Below are 9,205 nucleotides of genomic sequence, written 5' to 3' on the forward strand. Positions count from 1 at the left end.
CCAATATCTTCACTTTTTCTGCTGCAGCAGGAACCCTCACTTGTTTACTCATTCTGAGAGTGAGTTTGTTAAATTTATCTTTGCAAATTGCAAATTAGCTCCTTTTGCTGCTTTTTTTATTATCACGTGCAGAGGCAGTGAGCTCTTTGTGTGAGCTCCCTCCTCCAGCTCGATTCTGCCTTCACCTTGTTTTTGCAGTGAGCTGCGACTGGTATGGCGAAATTCCTACATTCATCATTTCCACGGCCTCAGAGTGTGCTGCCAGTTAAGTTTAAATAATTCAAATTATTGATAGCTTGCCTGCAGTGTAATTTTATTTCGGGTTGCGAATTCGGTATCTCTGCGTTTCATGATATGCTGTTGTTTTGTAAGCACTTTTGGCTACATGATTTGCTCAGAGAGGAGTTGGGGGAACACCAATGTTCCGGTGTAATTTCTTGCTTTCAGAATGAAAGCAAGAGATTTAGACGCGTACATATTTTCACTGAATTCATAAGCATACAGTGTGCCATACAGAACAAGCTAGACTCGGCCTCTTGTATAGGTAATGCAGCTGCGGTTGTGAAAGCACCTTCATGTATGGTGGTGTTTATAAAATGGCTTTCTCCAATAGAACTTGGCATGGAATAGGTCATGTCTTCTTGCAGTCTCTTGAAAGCATCTACTGGAACATGAATAAGGCAACATGCCCTCAGATCTGTCGACGTCTACAGCAGTTGACTGAATATACCAAGGTTCAAGACAGCCTGTCACCTTGTTTGCCTTTCTGATCAGAGGGGCCAAGTGTTCTAAAATTGATAGCTCTCAAGAGCCTTGTGAAAGCAGAACTGTGGAGGTGCTAAAGAGCGGAATGCGGAAGAAAAAAAAACTCCGCGTGTCGATGGAATTGCATAACCAGGCTTAGAGTGCGGCCTGATTTCGGTGACCAGAACCGACAAAGCACTTCCTCACCAGAACAGTATTTGGCCACCCTGGTGTAGTACTTGGCCACAACCTTCTATGAACAAACCAATTAACCCTCGACCCTCAGTCCCCAGCGGCTGCGGAGCAACTGACCAAGGCGGCGGTCAGATCTGTGACGCAGCGGAGGGTGCTAAGAATCTCTGGCTCCGGACAGGCCGCCATTGGAAACTGAACCTGGCAACTTTTAACGCAAGAACCTTATCAATGTTGGAGGAATTAGCCGGTGTTAAATGGGATGTCATAGGGCTTAGTGAGGTTAGGAGGACAGATGAGGCGTATACAGTACTAAAGGGCGGGCATGTACTGTGCTATCGTGGATTAGCAGATAGGCGAGAACTAGGTGTGGGATTCCTCATAAATCAGGATATAGCTGGCAACATCGAGGAGTTTTACAGTATTAACGAGAGAGTGGCAGCTATCGTAATTAGGCTTAATAAGAGGTACAAGCTGAAGGTGGTGCAGGCCTACGCGCCTACATCAAGCCATGATGACCAGATAGTTGAAAGCTTCTATGAGGATGTGGAATCGGCAATGACCAAAGTAAAATCACAGTACACTGTACTGATGGGCGACTTCAATGCAAAGGTAGGTAGAAAGCAGGCTGGAGACAACGCGGTAGGTGGCTATGGCATAGGTTGTAGGAACAGAAGGGGAGAGTTATTAGTAGAGTTCACAGATAGAAATAATTTACAGATTATGAATACCTTCTTCCGCAAACGACCAAACAGGAAGTGGACGTGGAAGAGCCCCAATGGTGAGACTAAAAATGAAATAGACTTCATACTGTGTGCTCACCCTGGCATCGTAGAGGATGTGGAGGTCCTCGCTAAGGTCCGTTGTAGCGACCACAGAATGGGAAGGTCTCGTATTAGCTTGGATTTGAAGAGGGAACGGAGGAAACTGGTGAAGCGAAAGGCTATTAACGAGTTAGCATTAAGAGGGAACGTAGAGGAATTCAGAATGTCGCTGCAGAACAGATTTTCCGCTTTAACTGAAGAAGACGGCTGTAGTCTTGAAACAATGAATGATAATCTCACAGCTATCGTTACACAGTGCGCCGCAGAAGTAGGTGGTAGAATGGTTCGACAGGATACCAGCAAGCTATCTCAGGAGACTAAAGATCTGATTAAGAAACGCCAAAGCATGAGGACGTCTAACTCCACAGACAGGATAGAACTAGCCGAGCTATCGAAGTTAATAAATAAGCGCAAGGTAGCCGACATAAGAAAGTTTAACATGGAGAAAATCGAGCATGCTCTAAAGAACGGAGGTAGCCTAAAATCAGTGAGAAGAAAACTGGGCGTAGGTAAAAACCAGATGTATGCGCTAAAAGACAAACAGGTTAATGCCATCAGCAATATGGATAAGATAGTTGAATTAGCCGAAGAGTTCTACACAAATCTATACAGTAGTGAATGTAATCATCAAGTTACTGAGGGAGGCAGTCGAGCACAGCAATGGGACATCCCGCCAGTAACGAAGGAGGAAGTAAAAAAGCCTTAGGAGCAATTCAAAGAGGGAAAGCAGCTGGTGAGGATCAGGTAACAGAAGATTTGTTGAAGGACGGAGGAGAGATTGTGCTACAAAAACTAGCCACCCTGTATACGCAATGCCTTGTGACCTCGAGAGTACCAGAAGCTTGGGTGAACGCTAACATTATCTTAATTCATAAGAAAGGAGACGTCAAGGACTTGAAGAATTACAGACCGATAAGCTTATTGTCCGTTTCCTACAAGGTATTTACTAAGGTAATCGCTAATAGAGTCACGACAACCTTGGACTTTAGTCAACCAAATGACCAGGCAGGCTTCCGTAAAGGATACTCGACAATAGACCACATTCACACTATCAATCAGGTGATAGAGAAATGCGCAGAATATAACCAACCCCTATATATAGCCTTCATTGATTACGAGAAAGCATTTGACTCAGTGGAAACCTCAGCTGTCATGCAGGCCTTGCGGAATCAGGGTGTGAAAGAGTGTTATGCGAAAATATTGGAAGATATTTATAACGATCGCACAGCTACTATAGTTCTCCATAAAAACAGCAATAAAATTCCAATTCGGAAAGGTGTCAGGCAGGGAGATACGATCTCGCCAATGCTCTTCACTGCCTGCTTACAGGAGGTATTCCGGGGACTGGAATGGGAACAGTTGGGGATAAGAGTTAATGGAGAATACCTGAGTAATTTGCGATTCGCTGATGACATTGCCTTGCTAAGCCACTAAGGACAAGAACTGCAAAGCATGATCAATCAGTTAGAAAGACAGAGCAGAGCAGTGGGGCTAAGAATTAACATGCAGAAAACCAAAGTAATGGTCAACAGCTTAGCAAGGGAACAGCAGCTCGCAATTGGTAGTGAGGTGCTCGAAGTAGTAATAAAATATATCTACTTAGGGCAGGTAGTGACCGCAGATACGGATCATGAGAGGGAAATAACTAGAAGAATAAGAATGGGGTGGAGCGCATATGGCAGGTTCTCTCAGATCATGAATGGTAGCTTACCAATATCCCTGAAGAGAAAAGTATACAACAGCTGTATCCTACCGGTACTCACCTATGGGGCAGAAACGTGGAGGCTAACAAAGAGGGTTCAGCTTAAGTTAAGAACAACGTTGCGAGCTATGGAAAGGAAAATGACAGGTGTAACGTTAAGAGATCGGAAGAGGGCGGAGTGGGTGAGGGAACAAACGCGGGTTAATGACATCCTAGTTAAAATCAAGAGGAAGAAATGGGCTTGGGCAGGGCATGTAATGCGAAGGCAAGATAACCGCTGGTCCTTAAGGGTAACGGAGTGAATTCCAAGAGAAAGCAAACGTAGCAGGGGATGGCAGAAAGTTAGGTGGGCGGATGAGATTAAGAAGTTTGCGGGGATACAGTGGCGGCAACTGACAAAGGACAGGGTTAATTAGAGAGACATGGGAGAAGCCTTTGCCCTGCAGTGGGTGTAGTCAGGCTGATGATGATGATGACAAAGAGCGGAAGGAATGCCCAGTGTGTTGTTGGAATCTTTGCCGCTTCCCCTTTTGCATTTTCCCATCTGAGCAGTTCTTTTCTGTAGGTAATGTGCACACACGAAGAATTGAATCTTGGGTTTGAATTGTCAAATAAAATTTAATCCAATTCAGTTCTTTAGTCCTCAAATCAGCGAGGACTATATTTATTTCAATATGTAGCATTTTTTTATTATTAGTGTTGCTGTAACTCTGCATTGTTAGCGAGGAAGGTTAACCTCCGGCGATGCGCGCACTCCCAAATGAAGCGGCGACACACTCCATTTATTAATACCATTCCATCTATTAATTAGACACCTGTTTACACGTAGGTCTTCAAACAACTGAAGTTTCTGTGGCATAGGTGTGTAGTTTTGAACATAGATATAAATATACAGGTGTGCACCACAACTCTCAATTTCAGTACGCACTGCTCATTGCTCCAGTGATCACCTAACCTTTGCAGTGGATCATAAGTGATGACACGGTATATGTACACCTGTGGAAAAAAAGTAGCGCACCTGGCCCCTTTGCTTCAAGCTGCATTGCTTGGAGTGCAACCTTACTAAATCGTGATCCTATGTTTTTAAACGCAGTCATATTTTACAGACAGAGTAGTATTTGTTTTTATAGGCAGTGGTGATGGAAATGAAGGCAGCACAGTGTTGGAGAGATCAGTTCCCATCACTAATCTGCGGCAGTCGTCGAAGTCAGCGAGAATCTTGACCGTCACCCAGCAGTTGTCCTAGTGATCAGGCGGGTGCAGACATAAGTCATGAGCCGGAATGCGGCAACTCGACGTCTATAGTCATCACTCGTGAGGAAGGGTCGGACAGCGTAAGGTACCTGGGTTCACAGATGTATTTTTCGTAAGTAATATCTCAACCGCAAAAGAGGAATCTCATTAGAGGACCTTGGCACCTTGGCAGATGGCAGTTTATTAATAGTTAAAGAACTCTGGAGCCTATTGCTACCATGCCGCGTGTCTGCCACAACGTTGTCAGCGCTAACGCATGCAGAAGCGTTTGCGGGACGGCAGGCTGGAAACGCTGATTGGTCGATGGGATGCGCTTCTCCGTGACGTTTTTTGACTTCGCCCTCGTTCTCAACCGGACGTGGCGTCAGCGCGCCTTTCTCGACCTCTCCCTAGAGCGCCTGGGGAATCGCTAGGTGCACCCGCCGCGCCGCGCGTGCGTGGTGAGCGGGCATGCCGCATTCGTTTCGTGATCCTCGGCGCGCTCGTTTCGAGGCGTGTGCAGCTATGGCGTTCGCCAGACACTTGTTGCGCCGCCGCCTCGCGACAAAGAGCGACACGCTCACCGCGGTAGCTGACCCCGTCACGGGCGCCCTAACAACCGACGCGGATGGGGTGCTAAATGCCGCGCGGTGCTTCTATGAGGATTTATACACAGCCGAGCCCTCTGCTTCGGATGAGTTCCCTCTAGAGGGCCCGTGCGAGGAGCCCGCAGTGGACACGACCTGGATATCCGAGGACGAGCTTTACGCGGCGCTACAGCTAATGAAGCCGAATCGCAGCCCGGGCACGGACGGACTTCCGCCAGCCTTTTACAAGAAGTTCTGGCCTCTCCTGAAGCGGCCTTTTACGAACCTTCTCAACCAACTGGTGGAGCAAGGTGTGCTGACGGAGAGTATGAACGAAGGGCTGATTACCTTGTTGTGCAAAGATAGCAGCAAGTCGACTGATCTGAGAGCATGGCGGCCTATAACGCTGTTAAACAGCGATTATAAGCTGCTCACCAAGTGCCTCTCGTTGCGGGTTACGCCAGCCCTCTCTACCATCGTGGGACCACAGCAGGCCTGTTGTGTCCCAGGGCGTTCGGTGGAGCTGCACGGACTGGCGTTGAAGGACTTGTTAACGTGGTTGAGATCTCGTGACCTGGGGGGCCTACTGCTCTCCCTTGATCAGGAGAAAGCGTTCGATCGCCTCGACCATGGCTACCTGCTCAAACAGCTAGAGCATGCACGCTTAGGGGAAGGATTCATCCGAATGGTACGAATTCTGTACGCGGCGCCGCGCGCGGCAGTAATCGTTCAGGGCCGCATCTCTGGGTGGTTTCCAGTGGCGCGTGGTGTCAGACAGGGCTGTCCGCTCTCACCGCTTCTGTACGTTCTAGCTATTGAACCCCTCCTGCAACGCCTCGTGGCTGACACGTGCATCAAGCGCACTGTCTTGCCAGTGGGTCCGCCTGCTGTGCCTGTGTTTGGATACGCAGACGATATCACTATCGTCGTTCCGGATGCAGCATCAGCAGCGCGGGCGCTGGAGATAGCAGAGCAATATTGCGCAGCTAGCGGAGCGCGGCTCAACAAACGCAAGAGTACCATCATGGCACTACGCGATGAGACCCCGCCGAACCTCCCTGAGGTGCCCGCGGTTAGAGAAACGCGCATGCTAGGTTTTTTCTTTGATAGGAACGGACCCTCAGAACGCAACTGGAACCAGGTCGTCACGAAGCTCGCCACGAAAACAGCAGACCTTGGACAACTGCGATGCCCACTCACCGCACAAGCCACCATCATCCGGACCCTGCTGATCACCATCTTCAGTTTCAGCGCAAGCATCCTGGATGTCCCTACAGAAGTGAGAAGGAGAGCGGAGAAGCTGATTTTCAAGTTCCTGTGGCAAGGAGCGGCAGACAAGATCAGACGCGCGGTTGTCAAGCAGCCAAGACTCAAGGGAGGACTTGGAATTCCCGACCTGGACGCCCTGGCCAGAGCCTTGCATGTGCAGTGGACCCTCCGCGCGGTCGAGTGCGACGTGCCGCTAACAAGAACACTAACATCGTTCTTTCTTTCCACGCGCCTGGGTGCATTCACGCAGCAGCCGCTGCGGCACACCGCTCCCCGCGCGGGGGAGCCGCTCGCATTCTATGGCGCGGCGGCCGCGGATTTGAACCACATCAGTGCCCAGTCCACCGAGCCACCCCGTGAGATTGCCCTCAAGACCATGCTGAGCCTCCTCACTCCAGCACTGCCTGCCCATCTACACCGGGAGTTAATGACAGCCGAAAGACCAGCGTGGAAATTCTTGACAGCTCACTTCCTCGACGCGCGCCGCGCTTCATTCATGTGGCGCTTCACGCGAGGAATCCTGCCGATCCGACGCCGCGCCTTCGTTTCATCCGCACTCGTGGACACGTGCCCCTACTGTGGAACACCAGAGACAGCAACGCACATCTTTCAAGACTGCGTGGTTCCTGCGGCCCTTCTCGAGCGCCTTCGCGTCCTGTTCAGCCTCCCGGGCATCCCGTATCAGACCATCCGATACTTCAACCCGATGCCTAGTGAGGCACGGAACCAGTTCGCGCTGGCGCTTGCAGAAGTTAACTACCAGGTTTGGTTGGCCCGATGCCATGCATCATTCAGTGGAAGAACCCCCAACCTGATGGAGGTCAAGAACAAGATCAGGAAGGAACTTTGGTTTCACCTTCAGCGAGAAAGGACGCACCTGGGACGCAAGAAGTTCTGCGAAGAATGGGGCCGACCGTGCGTCATCTTCGAAGAAAGCGGAGCAAGAATCACCATCAAGTATTAGGGAGCCAGCTCACAGTGGGAGTTGATCCGCCAGCGTGGAATGACAGCGGTGCACGCGCGCCGCGTCCCCTACCACCGGTGATGACGCTCCCTCCTGTTCGAGCCCCTTGGCAGGGAAACCGCCTGCAGCCCCAAAACAAAACTTCCCTCACCCAAATGGTGTGGGGGGCCTTGCCTGGGGCTGCACTTGAGTGATGATGGTTGGCTGAGGTCCGAATCCTCTACGGGCGACGGCACCTATCGTGCTGTTACCCCTTCCATCTGACAAGGCATGGCGTTCGTGCGTGGTGCGCTCGGCGGCGACAGCCAGCTGAAATTTCTGTGCAGTTTTTGCTTGCGGCTTTCGCCGTTTCCCCAGGAGCACGTGGCTAGTGTCGTGCTCGTATTTAAAGTTTTTGCCGCGGCACTACAAGGATCCGCATCAGGCGCGCTTTGAGGACCGCCGTTTGACAGCTACGCTGACGCGCTTGTCGGGGGTGCGCATTCTCAACCCTGAGGTAAGGACTGAACTACATTGTCGCAAGTTTTCTCGTGCATTGAGGACTCACCAAATTGCGGTGTTTGTAACGAAACTTTTTTTTTTTTTTTTGCAGCGTCGTTCCCTGGATATGCTTCTCGGAAGCCGATGTCATTGTTCGCCGCGGACGCTGGGCCTACTGCTCGCCGCCACGCCGCTGTAGGTTGACGTTGAAGAGCTGCTCCAAACGGCCCTTTTCAGGGCCGCTTCATTGCTTCCTGGAAGATTGCGGGCATCAATCTCGCGGCCGTGTTCCCTCTCTTTGTCGAAATCGGCGCCAGACATCAGAACCCGCGCTAGGCCTCGTTGCAGGGTTAAACGAGTGCAGTGTGGCTTTAGAGAAGTTATGACTTGCGCTTAGTCTATCTATATCATTCATTCAGTGCAGTGTGCCTTTGCTTCTTTAGCGACTTCTCACGCCTTGTCGAAATCGGATTTAAAGCTCACGCCACGCCTCGTTGAATGGGTTAACCGAGTGCAGCGCCTAGCTTTGTTTTTGTGTTCTAACCTGTAAGCAGTGCACCTTTCTTCGCTCCTTAATTTTGTTCTTTTCAGTCGTTTCCTGAATCCGTCGAAAGAGCCAGGCTTGCCGGATGGTTGTTCGCCGTGAATGGAACCACGAGGCGATCGCATCTGCATACACAGCACGACTTTGTTCCCTCGTGTTTTTTTTTTACCAAGGATTGCTTCGACAGCTCGTGCAGAACGAGGACTGCGCACGCCGTGTCGTCGCTGCTTAGTGAAGAGGCACAAAACGGATGTCGTCCTTACTAAAGGCCCTTCTCGGGGCCACCTCAGTGTTTCCTGGCAGACCACGCGCTTTCCGCCCTGTGCACATGTTCCCCTCATTTCCAATCATTTGTAAGTTGCATATCAATGAATTAATAAATCAGTCAATGCACTTTATTTACCAGAAAAATCTGGCTGGTCACCCTGGGCTAAAAGCTGTGCACACAGCTTGACAAGGCCCAGGGGACCATTAGATGACAGTTTTGAACGTAGGAAAAACAAGTTGGTACTTTAAAAGAACATGGAAAGTACACCAAACAATATAAGAGATAAACATTACAATCGCGCATTACAGTAAAGAAAAAGAAAACACTTTGACAGCAGACATACAGTATCAATTTACACTATAATACATACAAAAATCACGACATTCAGCATTATGGCA

General features: G+C 49.7%; 1 long non-coding RNA gene across 1 annotated transcript; it reads left to right on the plus strand.

Moving 5' to 3' along the window:
- Positions 1–8,081: 8,081 nt before the first annotated feature.
- On the plus strand, positions 8,082–8,937 carry LOC149371168 (uncharacterized). The gene is made up of 2 exons (XR_016291893.1): positions 8,082–8,190; positions 8,587–8,937. It is a non-coding gene; the product is annotated as an uncharacterized LOC149371168 (long non-coding RNA).
- The last annotated feature ends 268 nt before the right edge of the window (positions 8,938–9,205 follow it).

This window comes from Amblyomma mixtum, chromosome 1, assembly GCF_055824585.1.
Source record: "Amblyomma mixtum isolate Tamu chromosome 1, ASM5582458v1, whole genome shotgun sequence".
Lineage (NCBI taxonomy): Eukaryota > Metazoa > Arthropoda > Arachnida > Ixodida > Ixodidae > Amblyomma > Amblyomma mixtum.